The sequence below is a fragment of the Perca fluviatilis genome, chromosome 7 (assembly GCF_010015445.1).
Source record: "Perca fluviatilis chromosome 7, GENO_Pfluv_1.0, whole genome shotgun sequence".
Lineage (NCBI taxonomy): Eukaryota > Metazoa > Chordata > Actinopteri > Perciformes > Percidae > Perca > Perca fluviatilis.
The window spans coordinates 3,069,638-3,092,770 of NC_053118.1; the positions used below are offsets into that span (position 1 = coordinate 3,069,638).

Below are 23,133 nucleotides of genomic sequence, written 5' to 3' on the forward strand. Positions count from 1 at the left end.
AAAAACAGCTGGTGGGGGTAAGAGAGTGGATAGCCCAGTGGAATGACAGATTTATCCCATAGTTATCACAGTTGGGATTAGAAGATAGAACCCAAAGATGAGAGAAACAGCAGGGTGAAGAGTGACAAAAACAAAGAAAAGAGTGTGGGAAAGAAAGAAAGAAAGAAAGAAAGAAAGAAAGAAAGAAAGAAAGAAAGAAAGAAAGAAAGAAAGAAAGAAGGCACTTTTTTATGAAGGCCAAAGAAAAACTGATCAGGCCACCAGTGTCTAGCTGGTGGGGTGATTGGATGTAACGGACCACTCAGACTGGGCCAGTATTCACAGCTCTTTTAGGCTGTGATCGGCCAGCCAACCAGGCTGGTTATATAACAGCAAAACTACCAGACCACTCACCACCACCACCACACTCAGCTCAGCCTCTCTCTGGTGCTGCCACGTAGAGCGGGAGAGAGAGAGAGAGAGAGAGAGAGAGAGAGAGAGAGAGAGAGAGAGAGAGAGAGAGAGAGATAGAGGTGCTGTGACATGATTTGAGCTGAAATCAAAGGAATCATTTGAAGCTGCACTAGGCAAGATTGGTTGGCAACTTGGCACAAGTACACTTGTTTTAGTTGTCCAAGTCAAAAACTAGGAGTCGCAAAAAAAAGAGCTTCCCAGCACATTCCAAATACTTATCCACCACAGAGTGAGGTCACTGGCAGGGAATCTCCCCAGAACACAGGAAGCAATGAACCAATAAAAGTATTATGAGCACTCTATGCACAGAAAGGTAATCTCATCAATGATGTTTGAACATCTTCCGTGCCGGCTACTTCACAACAGATTTATGGGCTTTTCATACAGCAGATACGGGTCTACTGAACATGTGTTTAACCCACGCTGAACTCATTGAATAATATGAACATGATATGCACATTCACCAAAGTCATGTCAGGTGTTTTCTGTTTTGTTGGTCATAGCCTAATCTCCAATAGGTGTTTTCACACTGCATATTCTTAGCCCAGGGCTATAACAGCTATACTATTCACACTGAACTTCTACGACAACAAAAACGACACAAATTCCAGTGTTCACTTTAGCCCCGTTTCACATTGGCAACTTTAAGCCAGTGGCGTCGGACTTAAAGGGGTGATAGAATGATTATATAGGGTATTTCACACTGTTCCTTATGGTCTCCTAATGGGGTATGTAACGTTGGTTGGGCTGAAAATGGCCTGGTTGATATTTTACTGGCCCTTATGCATCCCTGTGTTTTGGCCCTATTTGTAACAAGAGCTTTTCTTCCAAATATGGTATGGTCATGAATATTTAGATGAGCTGCGCGCTGATTGGTTGAGCGACTTGCCATACGCACATATTAGAGACGCGCGCTGATTGGTTGAGCGAATCCCCAATACACATACATTAGAGAAGCGACAGAATCTCATATTCCAGACACTGCAATGTTTCATTACCAAATTCACTTCTGAGACTTTTTTAAGCGAGAAATCAACTATATAAAGCTGAAATATGGGCCGTTTTACAAAATTTGATGGCTAATTGCAAATTTGGTAAGACGTTTCGGACTTTAGCAGCTCCACACAGTCTGACGAGAAAGCGGCAGCCTGCTGGGCTCCATACCCAGGGCAAAGTCACCATGTGTGGATACTGCACTACGGGGCTCCGCGGCCAGCTGCCGGCATAACTATAATATATTTACGGTTTGAATTTCGTCACGCCACTTTGATTTTAAGGCATTTTTATGAACGTGAGGCATCTTTGTAGGACGAGCAGCTGCTTGCTATATGTCCCATTCATTACAATGGGGAAATACCGCAGCTTGCTCACTTTCGCATTACTATAGTATATTTACAGTTTGAATTTCGTCACGGCATGAATATTATAGGTTCCTCAAGGTCTTACAAAGCTTAGCTAACACTTGTCCGATTTCGGATTTCAATTGAATGTATTTTTGTGAATGTCAGAGTTAGGAGGAGGCTAGCTAGCTCTCATTGATGGACTCCATCTCACCGCGGCTCTATCAATGAGACTCGCGGACAAGAGGCTTTATTTCCCCGATTGTTTGTTTAAATAACTCAACACACATACCCATTATAAGATTTACTGGAACCTGCGGGCTGCGGTAAAAGATTGCGGGCGTAACAAGCTCGCTGACACTGCGGTCAGGGCGGCGATGTAGCAACCCAGGCAGCACCAACACCGGCACTAAACTCCGACACACAGTCGGAGAAAATTTGCAATTAGCCATCCTTTTTCGTAAAGCGGCCCATATTTGAGCTTTATATGGTTGATTTCTCGCATAAAAAGTTTCAGAAGTGAATTTTGTAATGGAATAGCAGAGATCTGCGTGACCTAGCTAGATTCAGAAGACTACCTGATCTCAGGTCAGTTGTGTAGCCTATGTAAATGTTGGGGCGTGACTGTTCTCTTAAGGTTCCGGATTTTGAGACGCTTGCGTAAGCAACTCAGCTTTGTTGGGATTCGCCCGTTTTCAGCGGCAGTTTCAAAATATGAGATTTTCATAGTAAAGAGGTGTCAGTGGGACTTTGAGCTTCTATGTATGTCCTATTTACCCACCGAACTGTCGTTATTCAACTATGACAGGGTAAAATCGGTTTTGCATTCTATCACCCCTTTAATATACAGGGCCGTCATGTAAGGAGGGCCCACAAACATACCAAAATGAATAGCCGTGAATGCGGGTTGGGGCCCATAGGGAATGCCTATGTACAGGGTCCGGAATATGGTGCTATGCCCATGCTTTAAGCACCGTGTTTTTTCAATTTCAGGGGATAATCCCGCAAACTCAAGGCTAGCCCTGGTCTGGAGCCGGGCCAGCAAGCCTCTGTCCAAAAGTTTGTGATTTCGACCAGCTGAAAGTTTGTAACTGACTTGACCAGCTGACTTCGCTACGAGCTTATTGGCTGTTAAAACAGGTGATGTGAAACAGATGACGTGCCTTACGTTCTAAAACCAGCCGCTGGCAATTTGACAAGCAGAGCCACAAGTGACGCCGTCAGCCAAATTAAGTCGAGCTGAGATGTGCCAGTTCCCACCACCGCAACTTTTCCCTGCAAAGTTCTGAAGCGGTTTCGTCTTGTTGCGGATCTTTGGTCTGAACTGAGCAAACAGCTTGCTTGTACCCAGGCTTGTGCAGTGTGACAATCCAATGCATATCATGCAAGCTGTGTATGACAACCAATCAAGCCTAGTTAGATCAGACTAATCAGTAAACTATGGGGAGTATTTTCCAAATTCCCAAACCTCATTTACAACTAGATTTTGATGCTGTGGACAATGACACATTATTCTACTACACATTATTCTACACAAGTCTAAAATTTACTCCGAATATTTTGACATTTGATTTGAAACACCGATTCCCCGGTGAAGATGCATAGTGTGTTCATGTTGATGTTTGATTAAAGAACTAGTTCAGCAACCTTGAAATAGGTCTATTGTTATTCTCACTGACAGTTGTTTCCATCAGTTGGGGTTCAGTTAAGCAATCAGAGAATAGTTAACTGGATTAAGAATGATGGCGTCCTCTTCATCATGGAAAATAGAAACAGGAAAATGGCCACAAATGTGTATGTGATTGATGACACTCTACAAGTTGTGATAAGTCAACTTAAATTAGGGATGCACCAAATCCAGGATTCGGGTTCGGCTGAATATTGGGCTTTTTGACGTGGTTCGGTTTCTGCTGAACCTTAGAATTTTTTCCCAGCAAACCGAACCCTACGCTTGCACTCCACGTGCTATGCTGGTCGCCATAATGACGCTGCCGTTGATTACGGGAAGGTGTTTACATAGGTGGAGCGTTCAATGCAGTAGGCTGTGAGAAAGTGGAAATGGAACTGGTGAGCAGAAAAAGTGTTGTTTGGCAGAACTTTCAGTCACAAGAAGACCATTCAAGTCCAGCTACATGTTCAATCTGCAATGCTGATTGGTCTGGTGGTGGCAAGGACCCTAAACAATACACAACATGGCCGCTGTTACATTTGGTATGAAACATCCGAAAGAATACGAGTTGTGCAAGAAGGAATCTCCAGACAGCAGCCAGAATGCAGCAACTTCAGGTACGGCAAAGGAAGGACAGTCCCGGTTTACTTCATTCATGCGTTTACTGTGTTCATGGACTGAGGTTGGGAGGAGGATTCGGTATTCAGATTCAGCAGAATCTTAACCAGTGAATTCGGTATTCAGCCGAACCCCAAAAATCTGAATTCAGTGCATCCCTAACTTAAATAGCAACTCTTTAATCAACATTTCTTTCATCAATGTGGAAAAGCGTTCAGTTAATCGCTGCCTACGCATCAACTGAAAATGACATTGGCAAGGCAAATATGTCAATAGCTATCGATATTTAACTGAACACAGTGCAGATACACAATAAGAAATTGGCACAATGAGATGAGTAAACTAAACCGAATGGCCATGGTAGTGTTTGTGTGACAGGGAGTAGTTTATTTCCAGAATGAAACCCCAGGGACAGAGTGAACCAGATGAGCCTGAACTGATCCTTATGGAACATCAAAGGGAGGAAGGGCAGAGACACATTCACACCTAAACACAACACCAGGCTGGACTTGTCTAAACTGGAGAACCTGTGTTGATAATTTACATATATGTAATGTACTGCACTGTATAAATGGATGACAACTAAGTCACTTGTCCCTTTCTTATAATACCTGTGTGTTTAGTGATTGCTGTTGTCTGTTAATACAATTGCAAAATATAAAATGTTCACCACCAGTGCCACAGGAACAGAAGGTGGGAGATTGAATTGATTTACAGCAAAAATGAAGTCTGATTTATGGTACTAAACAAGATGAGGGTGCCTCTCCTTTAATACAAATGCAGTAAGTTTTCAAAGTGTCTGGTTTGTGTCAGTACTGAAGGCTACTGAAGATGTCCAGAGATTTCCCATAGAAGCAACACTTGATAGACAACTGTTTTACTGGAGACGTGACACCAACCAGATCCCACTCCCTGCTTCTCTGGCTGTGGGAGTGATGCCCAAGTTGAACAGATTCTCACTGACTCCTCAGAAGTTAGAGTCTACCACAACGGCCAGCTCAGGGCTGCTGGATGGCTGCTGTCCCCTCAGATCACCAAAAAACATGACTAGGACATGGTTGGGAGGTGGGAGAGTGATGTGTGAGAGAAAAGGCTTAAGACGGGATGGAAGAGAGATGGAGGGAAGGTTGAAGACAAAGCAGGAAGACTAAATAGAACAGAGAGGAGAAGAGAACAGGGTTTGAATGGGGAGACAGACTTGTATGAAGACTGTGAGTGTCATGGTGACCTATACCTCTTCTATGAATGCAACATATCTGTTTTATTTTAGTTTTTTTCTGGCTGATAGGTGATCAATGAATTTAGGAATTTCTTGCATGACTATGTTGACATTTCTAGGGACTAAAGAGACTGTCCCCCCCCGAAAAACGCTCCCATATGTCATTCGTTCAAGCAGAAATTACAACTCATATTCAAGTTTATATTGGCGGTGCCCTCTAGTGACCATAGTTGTTATGAAGGGAGCAAAGCAGATAAGAATGTGACGAAGTAAGTTCGGCGTCAAATAGCAGGTCAGACAAACAGGACTTTCACCCAGGAGAACGGGGTTTGTGTCCCGTTTAAAAATAAAAGTAAGTAAAAAAAGTAAGTTTTTTAACCTAAAGGTGCTCTAAGTGATGTGACGCAGTTTTTAGGCTACAACATTTTTCGTCACATACATCAAACATCTCCTCACTATCTGCTAGCTGCACAACACAGTGTGTTCAGGGGACAGACAGCTAGCAGATAGTGAGATGTTTTTTACAGTGTGTTCAGGGAACAGACAGCTAGCAGATAGTGAGATGTTTTTTACAGTGTGTTCAGGGGACAGGCAGCTAGCAGATAGTGAGGAGATGTTTTTTACAGTGTGTTCAGGGGACAGGCAGCTAGCAGATAGTGAGGAGATGTTTTTACAGTGTGTTCAGGGGACAGACAGCTAGCAGATAGTGAGATGTTTTTACAGTGTGTTCAGGGGACAGACAGCTAGCAGATAGTGAGGAGATGTTTTTACAGTGTGTTCAGGGGACAGACAGCTAGCAGATAGTGAGGAGATGTTTTTACAGTGTGTTCAGGGGACAGGCAGCTAGCAGATAGTGAGATGTTTTTACAGTGTGTTCAGGGGACAGACAGCTAGCAGATAGTGAGATGTTTTTACAGTGTGTTCAGGGGACAGACAGCTAGCAGATAGTGAGATGTTTTTACAGTGTGTTCAGGGGACAGGCAGCTAGCAGATAGTGAGGAGATGTTTTTACAGTGTGTTCAGGGGACAGACAGCTAGCAGATAGTGAGGAGATGTTTTTACAGTGTGTTCAGGGGACAGACAGCTAGCAGATAGTGAGGAGATGTTTTTTACAGTGTGTTCAGGAGACAGACAGCTAGCAGATAGTGAGGAGATGTTTTTTACAGTGTGTTCAGGGGACAGACAGCTAGCAGATAGTGAGGAGATGTTTTTTACAGTGTGTTCAGGGGACAGACAGCTAGCAGATAGTGAGGAGATGTTTTTACAGTGTGTTCAGGGAAGACAGACGCTAGCAGATAGTGAGGAGATGTTTTTTACAGTGTGTTCAGGGGACAGACAGCTAGCAGATAGTGAGGAGATGTTTTTTACAGTGTGTTCAGGGGACAGGCAGCTAGCAGATAGTGAGATGTTTTTTACAGTGTGTTCAGGGGACAGACCGCTAGCAGATAGTGAGGAGATGTTTTTTACAGTGTGTTCAGGGGACAGGCAGCTAGCAGATAGTGAGATGTTTTTTACAGTGTGTTCAGGGGACAGACCGCTAGCAGATAGTGAGATGTTTTTTACAGTGTGTTCAGGGGACAGACCGCTAGCAGATAGTGAGGAGATGTTTTTTATAGTGTGTTCAGGGGACAGACAGCTAGCAGATAGTGAGATGTTTTTTACAGTGTGTTCTAAGCCAAACCACAATGTTTTTCTAAACATACCTAAGTAGTTTTAGTGCCTAAACATGACCAAACTTCGACCGTTTCACAACGTCCGTTACAACCGTTATGTTCTCTGGTTTAGATACAGTATAAGGACGGAAAATGGGCGCTACCCTCCTGTTGGTCATATTAAAGGGTAAAAATAAACGACCTATATCATTGTATGGTTTGGAGGACTTGGAACTAAATATGCTATTAGCAGCTCGAATCCAAAATATTGGTGTTGGCCTTTGAAAACCACTTCTGGCCAATCTTTTAAGGAGATGGAAAGAGAGTAAGACAGCAGGTGTTAAACCTCAATAGTGCAATCTTTAATGGTTTCCAGTGCACGCTGGAGGCAGTCCACACACCTAGTTTAGTGACGCATGATGTGTTCTCATGAGCTCCCTTTCATTTTTACATCAGAGTAAGATGTTAAGTGTGTGTTGGAGGAGTGATAAAAGGGAAAAAAAGGGAGAAAGTAGTGAAGGGCAAAATTAAAGCATTCATTCAAACCTGTCTGTGCATGCATGTGTGTGTTCATGCTCACTCTCTGCGCTTGATCTGCAAACCATACAGCAGCCAAGACTCTGAATGGAGGCGAGCACTGGACTGGCTCTTATCAAACACCAATACTGCCCCTCATGCTCAAACTGTTGACCCGCCCCCTTTAACTCTACAGTACCCCGGAGATTTTTTGTCCTCCTCACTTATATAAATAATCTCCGGAACCCCACCCATCTCTTCTCTTTTCAAGGAACCACCTAGAGAGACAGAAAGGGAGGAGAGAGTGTGTGCACGCTTGAGAGCATGGCTGGCGTCAAACATTTTGCACTGGATGATGGGATATCTCTCATACAATGGGGGGTCTTGGTATTAGTGTCAATCATTCAAATTCTGCCGAGGTTTCTTCCTAAAAAGGGAGTTTTTCCTCGCCACTGTCGCGATAGCCACTGCTAATGCTTGCTCTTGATGGAATTACTGTAATTGTTGGGGTTTTGGAAATTACAGAGTGTGGTCTAGACCTACTCTATCTGTAAAGTGTCTCGAGATAACTTTTGTTATGATTTGATACTATAAATAAAATTGAATTGAATTGAAATTGAATTGAATTGAATTGAATTGAATTGAATTGAATTGAAATTATACACCCATATGGAGTCGGTCCACAGATGTTCTTTGCGGGCTCCATGGTAAACTTAAACCCCATCTTTTTAAAGAGCTACACATTGGGCCCATGCTTCACAGGAACACATTCCCTGATTTCGAGGAAGCAAGTCTAATGTCATCACTGCACTTATTGTTCCATATGGCCATAGCAGTCATCCTACACTATATAAATTCTATAGGCATCAGCAATCAAGTGGAAACAGAAGCAACATAAGAAGGCCACCTATCCTAAAAACAGACATCCTGCTGTGCTACACAGCAGCTCACATATGACCTCACAGAAATGTGACCTAAACTGTGTCCTTATACCAAACCACACACTCATTCTAACCAGACTTTGAATAGTGCAAATTTACAAAATAGCTCTATTAAATGACTTTTTTGTTGAGTATGTAACAAACCATTTCATTCTCAAAGATGTCATTCATGTTTAAAGGATAAGGATGGCATTATTATATATTTCTACTGTAAAAAAAAAAAAGTGATTTCACTGGAATTCACTGTATAATTTTACGGATTTTTTCCGTTTTTTGTTAATGCCATAAAAATACAGAAAAATACTTTTATTTAAAAAAAAAACCCATTAAATTACGGTTTTAGTCTGTAAATTGATATAATAAGATAATATAGTTGTTTAACAGGATAATTCCATTGCTTAATGGTCTTAAAAGTTAAATTACATTAAATTTTATATAAAAAGACAAAAAAAAAACATAATTTTACGGTGTGTAAAATTGAGGCATCTTTCTGTTTTTTTACAGTTAAACCTTAAATTTAATGTAAAAAAACGTTAAAAAACAATCCGGTAAAAAAAAAACGGTAAAAAGTCTGGCAGCAAAGCCTAACAAAAACTTCGGTAAAAATTTTTTTTAAAAAAAATTTTTTTTTAAAAAAAAAAATTTTTTTTAATTTTTTTGTATTTTCACAGTCCAACTACTGTAGATTTTTACTTTCATTAAAAAGAATTTCAATCAAAAACATATTTAGAATGTCAAACAAATGTACAAATCTGTACAAACACTGAAAAATATTGCAAAATACCTTAAAATTACATAATTAAAATGAAAACTGCTGTTTTCATACGGTTTTCTTTGGTAAATTCACAAGATTATCCAATCCATCTACAAGAACTCCCTGTTAAAGTACAGATTTCTGGATGTAAAACACACAAAAATCATGTCAAATTAATGTAAAATTACCCTATTTGACAGCCCATTAATAGTATCTTAAAAGCTTTAGGCATTTATTTTACATGATTATCCAATCAATTTACAGTAAATTCCTGTTTAATACTGGTTTTCTACTGTACAAAAAACAATATGTGATAATAACTTGCAGAACCATTATTTTATGGTCATTACTTTATATAAATTATTTATCAGTAATTACAATCAACTCTTCAATATGTCTACAGGCTTTTCCCCATAAATGTATAAGGGTTTACTTTATATAAACAATATTGTATAGTGTTAAGAAGAAACTATCTAATTTACTATTTAATCACTAATATATTAGGTTTACTTTATACAAACAATACTTTATAGTGATTAAAAGCAACTATTCAATATATCTACAGACATATCCCATTAATGTACTGTGTATATATATATATATATATATATATATATATATATATATATATATATATATATATATATATAATATTTACAATTAACTATCCAATATATGCATCAGAGACTCTGTATATTGGTATAATGTAGGGTCCATTTTCGCTTATTCAATGTGGTCTCATACATACTGTGTGTTAGTGTTTTAATCGCTGTCAAACATCATCATGTATCTCTTAATGCAAGTCTAATAAATTCTAGCCATAGAGTAGGACTTGTATTTAGCTTTGCAGTTATTTGAAGATGGGTTAACAGAGGTACTGAGACAGGTAGGACCAGCCATATCCGTTTAATGCATTGAATGAGACTGACATGAACCCTCACTGCATGGCCTCAACAACTTCACAGCAAAAACCTACAAGCAATTGTTCTCAATTATAGTTGGATCAATGTAATTATATTAGAAACTACACTACTGTAATATTTTGCAAGAATATTTATGGTAAAACAAACAGTAAAACAACTTGGCAGCACACAAGCTTAAAAAGCTGTACTCCACCAAATCACCACTGGGGCCAATGTGGCAAAGATGCTGTATTTAGATCTGTCTTTGTAAAAATAAACATTCTTTCACCTAAATATTTGTGGAAACAAAGCCATAGTTTCAGTTATGGGAATGCATAAGAGACAAGAGTCAACCTAAACCTAAAAGCCTTGGATGTACACGATGTCTATTTTAGTCCAAGTCGGCTCATCACTATATAATCATGTTTTTGTCTGGCGAATTAGTTGACAAAAGAATTGTACAGCCACAGTTCACATCACATAGGCCCACAACCCTATAGGCCTACAGGATGACGATACAGTACACAGAGAGCCAGGCAGCCTGCAGCCTGGGTAAGCCTACATCTTCACCATGGGCCCATTTCAGATTCATGGCCCAACATCTTTTTCCATTGACTGCTTACTTTGCCTATTGTCTGCAGGGATGTCTTATACTGTGTCCACTCTGGCTTTTGATGTTTGTTCCTGTCTATGTCATGCAAACGCTCAGAGCATGAGCTTCCCTCTTATGTCAGGTAGAATGAATATTCATGCATGTCTGGTACCTTAAATGCCTCACCAAGACCTTGGTGATCTGACCACCCCTGCCTCTGAAATTACACTACAATTTCCATTGACTTGCAATGGTTACACAGGCATTGATGCACATATTGGGCAATGTGTGTTTCATTAGGATGTAACAAATGGATTGCCTGTGCCACAGCTATGCTACACTTTTATAAGGGGTGAGAAATCAATATTAATGCACACCAATACCTCAAATATGTACCTGCGTGCCTAACTTGCACACCACCTAACCTAACTTGTTCCGATAGTTCCAAACCTTATACAGTTTATTTCAACTCTGCGTTGATACACCACAACAGACACAACAGAGCCATACGTGTAATGTCAGATGTTAATTTAATCTAACAATAAAGGAATCTTGAATTGTGTGCAGCTGCCCATTTAAAGTGTGTCCCCTCAAGTCATGCCTACCGACAAACCGTATGGACATCTGCAACATTATGCTTATTGGAGAAATTATCAGTGATTTCATTTCAAAACTGAAGGAGGAGGCTTTTCATAAAAGGCTGTTATGAATGTCATGAGAAGCGATGACCTTAAAATGGTTGAAAAAACAGAAATGTAAACAGAAATTGTTTCTTTAGTCTAGGAGCTTCAGATATCAAGAAAGTGCGCGCAGATTCAAATAATTGAATGTTGCACAATCATTGGATGAATCATACCGGGCAGAGACGATCTTGACCAATGATATTGTTTGACTTCATGGGGGGGCTGTGCTAAAGTCAAACTCGTCTCGACGCAGAGACAGTGTGGATAATAACGTATTGCAGGAGTCAGGACTTTTCCACGGTGATTCACATTCAGCTTTCACTTAAGGTAAAGTAATACTTTTCTTTTTATTTACATGCAGTTTCCTCACGAAATATCAACTGGGCACGAGTTAAAGATAACACTTGCATACGTTTCACAATTTTAAAATATCAGCAGGGATAACGTTAGCATTTGCCGTTTATGTGCCTACATTAAGACTGTCCTTATGTAACTTTAGCCTTGAATCTGAACCATGCATCAATCATAATGTTAGCTAGCTAGCTAAATTTATAACAGTTAACTAGCTACATTATATTTGTCAGTTGACTAACGCTAACGTTAATTTAGTAAAGTCAACGTTCCATGTTTAACTTAAGTTCCTATTTCCTCGTGCAAACACGGACCTTACAAAGACAGGTGGCAGTTAACTTAGTAATGTTAACTTGCTAAGTATCATAAGGTTAGTAGTAGACAGTTTAGCAGGTCAGCTTGATTAGCTGGGTACTAATACTAGTAATTGAGGAAACGTTATAACGCTCCGTTGCTCCTAACGCTAGGTAGTTAACGTCACTGTTTATAACCAGTAGCTAAACGGCCGTTTAACGTTAGCAGGTTATGCCTCAATTTTCAATAAGCTATCTTAGCTGACTAACTTTACGTTGGTTCTACTTTATGAACAGTGAACCACACGTTGTAATTAACAATTTACCCCTGCTTCATTTAAGATTTACAAGTGTAACAAGTTACAACATGACATTAAATGGAGAGTCTGCTTTGTGGACCACAACATCTTAATTTGAATGTGATCGTTATTTTCACTCATGATTCAGTGTGTCCAAATTAACATTATCATTCTGTCTTTCCATTCTCGCTTTCCACATAAAAATAAATGGACAGGGAATTGAACAAACTGAGAAATAAGATACTGTAGGCTACCTGCTCTATTTATAAGTGTTTCTCCCTCCAGACAATTGCACTTAGTCTGTAATGAAATATGTATTTTAAGTTTCATTTTTACTGTAAAACTAAATAAATAAATACCTGGTGGTCAATGCTGGGAAGCCTCCACAAATAAATCTATGTATAGTACTGTTACAGTCATTTTCAAATCTCACCCTAATACTTTAATCCCTGTTTAGGCAAGATGGAAGAAAGGAGGACACCAAGATAAGAAGATCAAGGAGATACAGAAAGCTAAAGTAAATAGATGTTCACTATACAGTATCACACCTTATCATCTGTACCATACCACATCTTTCTCACTCATGTTATGGCTCTCATTCTGTGTTCAGTTTGACAAGGGTCAACAGACCAGACAGCTCTCCCACAGCCAGCCTGAGAACCTGTTTTATGGTCTGAATAGCCTGGGTGAAGACTCGTGCATCAGATGGCTGAGAAAAGGATAGCCCAGAACAAGAGGGAGCCCAGCAGAGGCTAAGAAGGAGGCAGCAAAGGAGTTCACAAACCCACATACAGCTGAAGGAGGTACCGAATGACATGTGGGGTCCATTTCAGAAAGCTGGTTTAGTGAAAACTCTGAGTTTGCTAACCCTGAGACGAGGGTAATTCTGGGTTTTCTTTCATTTCATCATTCATTTATCAGTCTTAATCCGGCGCATTTTAGCGCAGTTTGTTACCTGCATGAATAAAAAAACAGGGTTGGTTTATTAACCATGTTAGGCAGACTATGAAAGGTTTTTTTCTCGAACATGACATTTCCTTTTGTCGACGATCCCGTTGATGAAGAAGCTGTATTACTTCGCAGGGAGTTAAACATACGTCTGGAGATGATATTGAAACCCCGACATTTTAATTTTTAGATAACTTCCTATTTGAGCAGTATCATTTTTCTTCCCAGTCTATCAGTTATGTAGCCTACCTAACCTTAGCCATCCTCGTATCACTAACGTCACCCATCGTGGACATGCGCTACATCCTAGCACATTTTTTGTGTTACGTTACATTTTTTTACACCCCTTTTTGTTGGTACAGCCTTACTTGAGGCTAAACAAAGTGACTTGGGACTTGTTCAAGACGGTGAAGGTTAAGACTTGTGACTTACACATGTGTGACTTAAGACAGTTACACACCAGGGCGCGACGTAATGTTTAATGCCGCAATATGCAAAATAATCGGCTGTGAATATTTCACATCCTTTAAATTTAATTAGCCCATCGTCATCTACCGATTTTACAAGTTCTTTCCAGGACAGATGGTGAAAAGAGAGAGAAAGAAAGTGACGGAAGATGTGGTGTGAGTGGACGCGAAAGAGAGAGCAGTCGGAGCAGAGGAGAGTTAACGATTAGTGGTGAAGATATGAAGTGATTGTACAGCAGCTAGATTCTGCAGTTTGAGAACAAATACAGGTCCTCAAAATCACCAAAAGGTGACGTACAGTCTGTAGTTCAGACAGCAGCCTCTGTGTTGTTGTTTGGTGATCCTCATAAGTGAACACTACTAAATAATCGCATGGAAAAAACGTCCCTGGTGTGCAACAGCCTTTAATCTCACCTCTGATATTTTTGATTAACAGCTACTCTGCCGCAAAGCCACAAACCAGAAATGTAAGACTCAAACTATGATGTCATCAGGTTACTAAGCTGCTTCATAGACAATGAATGTGAAACTAATTGTGTAGAATAAAAAAAAAACAAATGAGGTTTATTCTATGTTAGCGTTTCTTTTCTGAAACAGAAAATCTACCTGTTACCTCCGAACATCCCCCTGGATGTTCTCAGTGTCATCTTTAAAATCTTTCTCAATTCATTGTTTTTGAAAAAGCTCCGGACATTATATCAGAGTGCATCACAAATTGGAGTTTTTGGATTTTGGAGATTTTTTTATGTTTACTGACATTTTGAACACACATGTATGAATTCCCAAATTGCCCATAGTTCCCCTTTTGCTATAATGTAATGTACCAGACAGTTTTTGCTCCCATAAGTTTATTCATATGTGAACTTTAAGGATAGCACTGTTTAAATTTGCATTTATCTGTAAAACAAGCAGTAAATGGTCATTTTATGATACTTCCTGGTTATGATACATCTTAAAATCTCATACATCTCAAATAGAGCTCTGTAGTGAATGGATTGGACAATGCTGTAAAATGTCAGCAGAAAAATGTATATATTTATTACGTGTAAAAGTAGTTGATGCAAATGCACTTTTACATAGCCCTTTGGTTTTTGTACTATTCCAAACCCCATTTACTAATAAGAGGAAGTTGTGAACATATATTGGATAGTAATAGTAGTAAGTAGTAATTACTGTCAAATAATGTTTATGAAGTAAATCCCATGCATTTATAAGAAAAGTCTGTAGATATATTGGTGTTGCTTGTTATTACTGTCAAAGTTTATATAAAATAAACATGTATGTGCATATAATGGAGAGTTGCTTATTATTACTGTCAAAAAATGTTTATATAAAGTAAACCCCCTACTTCAATGAGGAAAAGTCAATATAAGTGTAGATATACCAGATAGTTGCTTTTAAATTACTATAAAACAATGTTTATATAAAGTAACCTCATATATTAATAGTAAAGGTGTATATATATATATATATATATATATATATATATATATATATATATATATATATAGGATAGTTGCTTGTAATTACTATAAAGAACAGTTTATATAAAGTAAAACCCCATACAATAATGAGGTAAAGTCGGTAGATATATTGGATAGTTGCTTGTTATTACTGTCAAATAATGTTTATATAAAGTGAACACCCATAGAATAATGGTAAAACTATGTGTATATATTGGATATTTGCTTTTTATAACTAAAAAAAGGATGTTTATATTAAGTAAACCTCATATATTAATGGTAAAGGTATGTAAATATATTGGAGAGTTGCCTTTTATAACTATAAATGAATATTTAAAGTAAACAACATACATTAATGGTAAAAGTATGTAAATATATTGGAGAGTTGCCTTTTATAACTATAAATGAATGTTTATTTAAAGTAAACAACATAAATCAATGGTAAAAGTATGGAGATATATTGGAAAGTTGCTTGTAAATACTCTAAAATATTGTTTATATAAAGTACTGACTATTATTACAATGTTTCTGGAAGGTATTATCCCATTATCTTCTCTTTTTTGTACACTAAAAAAACAGTTTTAAACAGGAATTTACCGTAAATAGATTGGATAATCATAAAATAAACGCCTAAAGGAGGGTATTTGAAAGTCATTTTACATAATATTTGTGTTTTACATCCAGAAATCTGTACTTTAACAGGGAGTTATTGTGGATGGATTGGATAATCTTGTGAATTTACCAAAGAAAACTGTATGAAAACAGCAGTTTACATTTAAATTATGTAATTTTAAGGTATTTTTGCAATATTTTTTAGTTTGATAAAGATTTATACATTTGTTTAACATTCTGGAAATGTTTTATAACATGAATTTGTTTTAATTCTACAATAGTTAGACTGTAAAAATACAGGAAATATTTACAGGAAATTTCTGTATTTAAAAAAAGAATTTTCCTGTAAAATAATGTAAGGTTTTTTACTGTAATTTGACGGTAAGTGTTTGGCAACTTTGCTGCCAGACATTTTACCGTTTTTTTACGTGTTTTTTTTTTACAGTGTATTCTATATATTGTCAACAAATCCTAAAGAGCTCTAGTCCATCTTTCGATACTATCTCAGTTCCCAACCCTGTGGCACTCAGCTAGGAGCCCATTACTGAAGACACTTCCAAAGACAGCTGGGCACTGTAGTTTTTAGCAAACGTTCCTCAAATTTGAGGACAGTTTTCACTCCCGGATTAAAAAAAAAAGTGATTTCACTGGAATTCACTGTATAATTTTACGGATTTTTTCCGTTTTTTGTTAATGCCATAAAAATACAGAAAAATACTTTTATTTAAAAAAAAAACCCATTAAATTACGGTTTTAGTCTGTAAATTGATATAATAAGATAATATAGTTGTTTAACAGGATAATTCCATTGCTTAATGGTCTTAAAAGTTAAATTACATTAAATTTTATATAAAAAGACAAAAAAAACATAATTTTACGGTGTGTAAAATTGAGGCATCTTTCTGTTTTTTTACAGTTAAACCTTAAATTTAATGTAAAAAAACGTTAAAAAACAATCGGTAAAAAACGGTAAAAAGTCTGGCAGCAAAAGTTGCCAAACACTTACCGTGAAATGTTATTCTACAAAGAATTTCTTTTTAAAATACAGATATTTACTGTACATTTTCTGTATTTTCACAGTCCAACTACTGTAGAATTAAAAAGAATTTCAATCAAAAAACATATTTAGAATGTCAAACAAATGTACAAATCTGTACAAACACTGAAAAATATTGCAAAATACCTTAAAATTACATAATTAAAATGAAAACTGCTGTTTTCATACGGTTTTCTTTGGTAAATTCACAAGATTATCCAATCCATCTACAAGAACTCCCTGTTAAAGTACAGATTTCTGGATGTAAAACACACAAAAATCATGTCAAATTAATGTAAAATTACCCTATTTGACAGCCCATTAATAGTATCTTAAAAGCTTTAGGCATTTATTTTACATGATTATCCAATCAATTTACAGTAAATTCCTGTTTAATACTGGTTTTCTACTGTACAAAAAACAATATGTGATAATAACTTGCAGAACCATTATTTTATGGTCATTACTTTATATAAATTATTTATCAGTAATTACAATCAACTCTTCAATATGTCTACAGGCTTTTCCCCATAAATGTATAAGGGTTTACTTTATATAAACAATATTGTATAGTGTTAAGAAGAAACTATCTAATATACTTTACTTTAATCACTAATATATTAGGTTTACTTTATACAAACAATACTTTATAGTGATTAAAAGCAACTATTCAATATATCTACAGACATATCCCATTAATGTACTGTGTATATATATATATATATATATATATATATATATATATATATATATATATATATATATATATATAAATAATATTTACAATTAACTATCCAATATATGCATCAGAGACTCTGTATATTGGTATAATGTAGGGTCCATTTTCGCTTATTCAATGTGGTCTCATACATACTGTGTGTTAGTGTTTTAATCGCTGTCAAACATCATCATGTATCTCTTAATGCAAGTCTAATAAATTCTAGCCATAGAGTAGGACTTGTATTTAGCTTTGCAGTTATTTGAAGATGGGTTAACAGAGGTACTGAGACAGGTAGGACCAGCCATATCCGTTTAATGCATTGAATGAGACTGACATGAACCCTCACTGCATGGCCTCAACAACTTCACAGCAAAAACCTACAAGCAATTGTTCTCAATTATAGTTGGATCAATGTAATTATATTAGAAACTACACTACTGTAATATTTTGCAAGAATATTTATGGTAAAACAAACAGTAAAACAACTTGGCAGCACACAAGCTTAAAAAGCTGTACTCCACCAAATCACCACTGGGGCCAATGCGGGCAAAGATGCTGTATTTAGATCTGTCTTTGTAAAAATAAACATTCTTTCACCTAAATATTTGTGGAAACAAAGCCATAGTTTCAGTTATGGGAATGCATAAGAGACAAGAGTCAACCTAAACCTAAAAGCCTTGGATGTACACGATGTCTATTTTAGTCCAAGTCGGCTCATCACTATATAATCATGTTTTTGTCTGGCGAATTAGTTGACAAAAGAATTGTACAGCCACAGTTCACATCACATAGGCCCACAACCCTATAGGCCTACAGGATGACGATACAGTACACAGAGAGCCAGGCAGCCTGCAGCCTGGGTAAGCCTACATCTTCACCATGGGCCCATTTCAGATTCATGGCCCAACATCTTTTTCCATTGACTGCTTACTTTGCCTATTGTCTGCAGGGATGTCTTATACTGTGTCCACTCTGGCTTTTGATGTTTGTTCCTGTCTATGTCATGCAAACAGCTCAGAGCATGAGCTTCCCTCTTATGTCAGGTAGAATGAATATTCATGCATGTCTGGTACCTTAAATGCCTCACCAAGACCTTGGTGATCTGACCACCCCTGCCTCTGAAATTACACTACAATTTCCATTGACTTGCAATGGTTACACAGGCATTGATGCACATATTGGGCAATGTGTGTTTCATTAGGATGTAACAAATGGATTGCCTGTGCCACAGCTATGCTACACTTTTATAAGGGGTGAGAAATCAATATTAATGCACACCAATACCTCAAATATGTACCTGCGTGCCTAACTTGCACACCACCTAACCTAACTTGTTCCGATAGTTCCAAACCTTATACAGTTTATTTCAACTCTGCGTTGATACACCACAACAGACACAACAGAGCCATACGTGTAATGTCAGATGTTAATTTAATCTAACAATAAAGGAATCTTGAATTGTGTGCAGCTGCCCATTTAAAGTGTGTCCCCTCAAGTCATGCCTACCGACAAACCGTATGGACATCTGCAACATTATGCTTATTGGAGAAATTATCAGTGATTTCATTTCAAAACTGAAGGAGGAGGCTTTTCATAAAAGGCTGTTATGAATGTCATGAGAAGCGATGACCTTAAAATGGTTGAAAAAACAGAAATGTAAACAGAAATTGTTTCTTTAGTCTAGGAGCTTCAGATATCAAGAAAGTGCGCGCAGATTCAAATAATTGAATGTTGCACAATCATTGGATGAATCATACCGGGCAGAGACGATCTTGACCAATGATATTGTTTGACTTCATGGGGGGGCTGTGCTAAAGTCAAACTCGTCTCGACGCAGAGACAGTGTGGATAATAACGTATTGCAGGAGTCAGGACTTTTCCACGGTGATTCACATTCAGCTTTCACTTAAGGTAAAGTAATACTTTTCTTTTTATTTACATGCAGTTTCCTCACGAAATATCAACTGGACACGAGTTAAAGATAACACTTGCATACGTTTCACAATTTTAAAATATCAGCAGGGATAACGTTAGCATTTGCCGTTTATGTGCCTACATTAAGACTGTCCTTATGTAACTTTAGCCTTGAATCTGAACCATGCATCAATCATAATGTTAGCTAGCTAGCTAAATTTATAACAGTTAACTAGCTACATTATATTTGTCAGTTGACTAACGCTAACGTTAATTTAGTAAAGTCAACGTTCCATGTTTAACTTAAGTTCCTATTTCCTCGTGCAAACACGGACCTTACAAAGACAGGTGGCAGTTAACTTAGTAATGTTAACTTGCTAAGTATCATAAGGTTAGTAGTAGACAGTTTAGCAGGTCAGCTTGATTAGCTGGGTACTAATACTAGTAATTGAGGAAACGTTATAACGCTCCGTTGCTCCTAACGCTAGGTAGTTAACGTCACTGTTTATAACCAGTAGCTAAACGGCCGTTTAACGTTAGCAGGTTATGCCTCAATTTTCAATAAGCTATCTTAGCTGACTAACTTTACGTTGGTTCTACTTTATGAACAGTGAACCACACGTTGTAATTAATACTTACCCCCTGCTTCATTTAAGATTTACAAGTGTAACAAGTTACAACATGACATTAAATGGAGAGTCTGCTTTGGGACCACAACATCTTAATTTGAATGTGATCGTTATTTTCACTCATGATTCAGTGTGTCCAAATTAACATTATCATTCTGTCTTTCCATTCTCGCTTTCCACATAAAAATAAATGGACAGGGAATTGAACAAACTGAGAAATAAGATACTGTAGGCTACCTGCTCTATTTATAAGTTTCTTTCTCCAGACAATTGCACTTAGTCTGTAATGAAATATGTATTTTAAGTTTTTTGTTTTACTGTATTACAACTCTAAATAAATAAATACCTGGTGGTCAATGCTGGGAAGCCTCCACAAATAAATCTATGTATAGTACTTTACAGTCATTTTCAAATCTCACCCTAATACTTTAATCCCTGTTTAGGCAAGATGGAAGAAAGGAGGACACCAAGATAAGAAGATCAAGGAGATACAGAAAGCTAAAGTAAATAGATGTTCACTATACAGTATCACACCTTATCATCTGTACCATACCACATCTTTCTCACTCATGTTATGGCTCTCATTCTGTGTTCAGTTTGACAAGGGTCAACAGACCAGACAGCTCTCCCACAGCCAGCCTGAGAACCTGTTTTATGGTCTGAATAGCCTGGGTGAAGACTCGTGCATCAGATGGCTGAGAAAAGGATAGCCCAGAACAAGAGGGAGCCCAGCAGAGGCTAAGAAGGAGGCAGCAAAGGAGTTCACAAACCCACATACAGCTGAAGGAGGTACCGAATGACATGTGGGGTCCATTTCAGAAAGCTGGTTTAGTGAAAACTCTGAGTTTGCTAACCCTGAGACGAGGGTAATTCTGGGTTTTCTTTCATTTCATCATTCATTTATCAGTCTTAATCCGGCGCATTTTAGCGCAGTTTGTTACCTGCATGAATAAAAAAACAGGGTTGGTTTATTAACCATGTTAGGCAGACTATGAAAGGTTTTTTTCTCGAACATGACATTTCCTTTTGTCGACGATCCCGTTGATGAAGAAGCTGTATTACTTCGCAGGGAGTTAAACATACGTCTGGAGATGATATTGAAACCCCGACATTTTAATTTTTAGATAACTTCCTATTTGAGCAGTATCATTTTTCTTCCCAGTCTATCAGTTATGTAGCCTACCTAACCTTAGCCATCCTCGTATCACTAACGTCACCCATCGTGGACATGCGCTACATCCTAGCACATTTTTTGTGTTACGTTACATTTTTTTACACCCCTTTTTGTTGGTACAGCCTTACTTGAGGCTAAACAAAGTGACTTGGGACTTGTTCAAGACGGTGAAGGTTAAGACTTGTGACTTACACATGTGTGACTTAAGACAGTTACACACCAGGGGCGTGACGAATAAGCGACGCCAATATGCAAAATAATCGGCTGTGAATATTTCACATCAAAACAGCGACAGTTTTCAATAAAAGTTTTGGATATTCGCACCAGCTCATCTACCATGTCAGTAGGACAGATGGTGAAAAGAGAGAAAGAAAGTGACGGAAGATGTGGTGTGAGTGGACGAGAAAGAGAGAGCAGTCGGAGCAGAGGAGAGTTAACGATTAGTGGTGAAGATATGAAGTGATTGTACAGCAGCTAGATTCTGCAGTTTGAGAACAAATACAGGTCCTCAAAATCACCAAAAGGTGACGTACAGTCTGTAGTTCAGACAGCAGCCTCTGTGTTGTTGTTTGGTGATCCTCATAAGTGAACACTACTAAATAATCGCATGGAAAAAACTTCCCTGGTGTGCAACAGCCTTTAATCTCACCTCTGATATTTTTGATTAACAGCTACTCTGCCGCAAAGCCACAAACCAGAAATGTAAGACTCAAACTATGATGTCATCAGGTTACTAAGCTGCTTCATAGACAATGAATGTGAAACTAATTGTGTAGAATAAAAAAAAACCAAATGAGGTTTATTCTATGTTAGCGTTTCTTTTCTGAAACAGAAAATCTACCTGTTACCTCCGAACATCCCCCTGGATGTTCTCAGTGTCATCTTTAAAATCTTTCTCAATTCATTGTTTTTGAAAAAGCTCCGGACATTATATCAGAGTGCATCACAAATTGGAGTTTTTGGATTTTGGAGATTTTTTTATGTTTACTGACATTTTGAACACACATGTATGAATTCCCAAATTGCCCATAGTTCCCCTTTTGCTATAATGTAATGTACCAGACAGTTTTTGCTCCCATAAGTTTATTCATATGTGAACTTTAAGGATAGCACTGTTTAAATTTGCATTTATCTGTAAAACAAGCAGTAAATGGTCATTTTATGATACTTCCTGGTTATGATACATCTTAAAATCTCATACATCTCAAATAGAGCTCTGTAGTGAATGGATTGGACAATGCTGTAAAATGTCAGCAGAAAAATGTATATATTTATTGCGTGTAAAAGTAGTTGATGCAAATGCACTTTTACATAGCCCTTTTGGTTTTTGTACATTCCAAACCCCATTTACTAATGAGGAAGTTGTGAACATATATTGGATAGTAATAGTAGTAAGTAGTAATTACTGTCAAATAATGTTTATGAAGTAAATCCCATGCATTTATAAGAAAAGTCTGTAGATATATTGGTGTTGCTTGTTATTACTGTCAAAGTTTATATAAAATAAACATGTATGTGCATATAATGGAGAGTTGCTTATTATTACTGTCAAAAAATGTTTATATAAAGTAAACCCCCTACTTCAATGAGGAAAAGTCAATATAAGTGTAGATATACCAGATAGTTGCTTTTAAATTACTATAAAACAATGTTTATATAAAGTAACCTCATATATTAATAGTAAAGGTGTATATATATATATATATATATAGGATAGTTGCTTGTAATTACTATAAAGAACAGTTTATATAAAGTAAAACCCCATACAATAATGAGGTAAAGTCGGTAGATATATTGGATAGTTGCTTGTTATTACTGTCAAATAATGTTTATATAAAGTGAACACCCATAGAATAATGGTAAAACTATGTGTATATATTGGATATT

The 23,133-nt window shown here is 37.4% G+C and overlaps 1 protein-coding gene and 2 long non-coding RNA genes across 6 annotated transcripts in view; 2 read left to right on the top strand and 1 right to left on the bottom strand.

The window, feature by feature from the left end:
• me1 (malic enzyme 1, NADP(+)-dependent, cytosolic) overlaps window positions 1–23,133 on the bottom strand; it is a 178,390-nt gene that overhangs the window by 126,912 nt on the left and 28,345 nt on the right. The gene's annotated exons all lie outside the window — the stretch shown is intronic.
• Window positions 11,568–13,279, top strand: LOC120562087. The gene is made up of 3 exons (XR_005639686.1): window positions 11,568–11,666; window positions 12,740–12,799; window positions 12,893–13,279. It is a non-coding gene; the product is annotated as an uncharacterized LOC120562087 (long non-coding RNA).
• LOC120562088 lies at window positions 19,342–21,055 on the top strand. The gene is made up of 3 exons (XR_005639687.1): window positions 19,342–19,440; window positions 20,516–20,575; window positions 20,669–21,055. It is a non-coding gene; the product is annotated as an uncharacterized LOC120562088 (long non-coding RNA).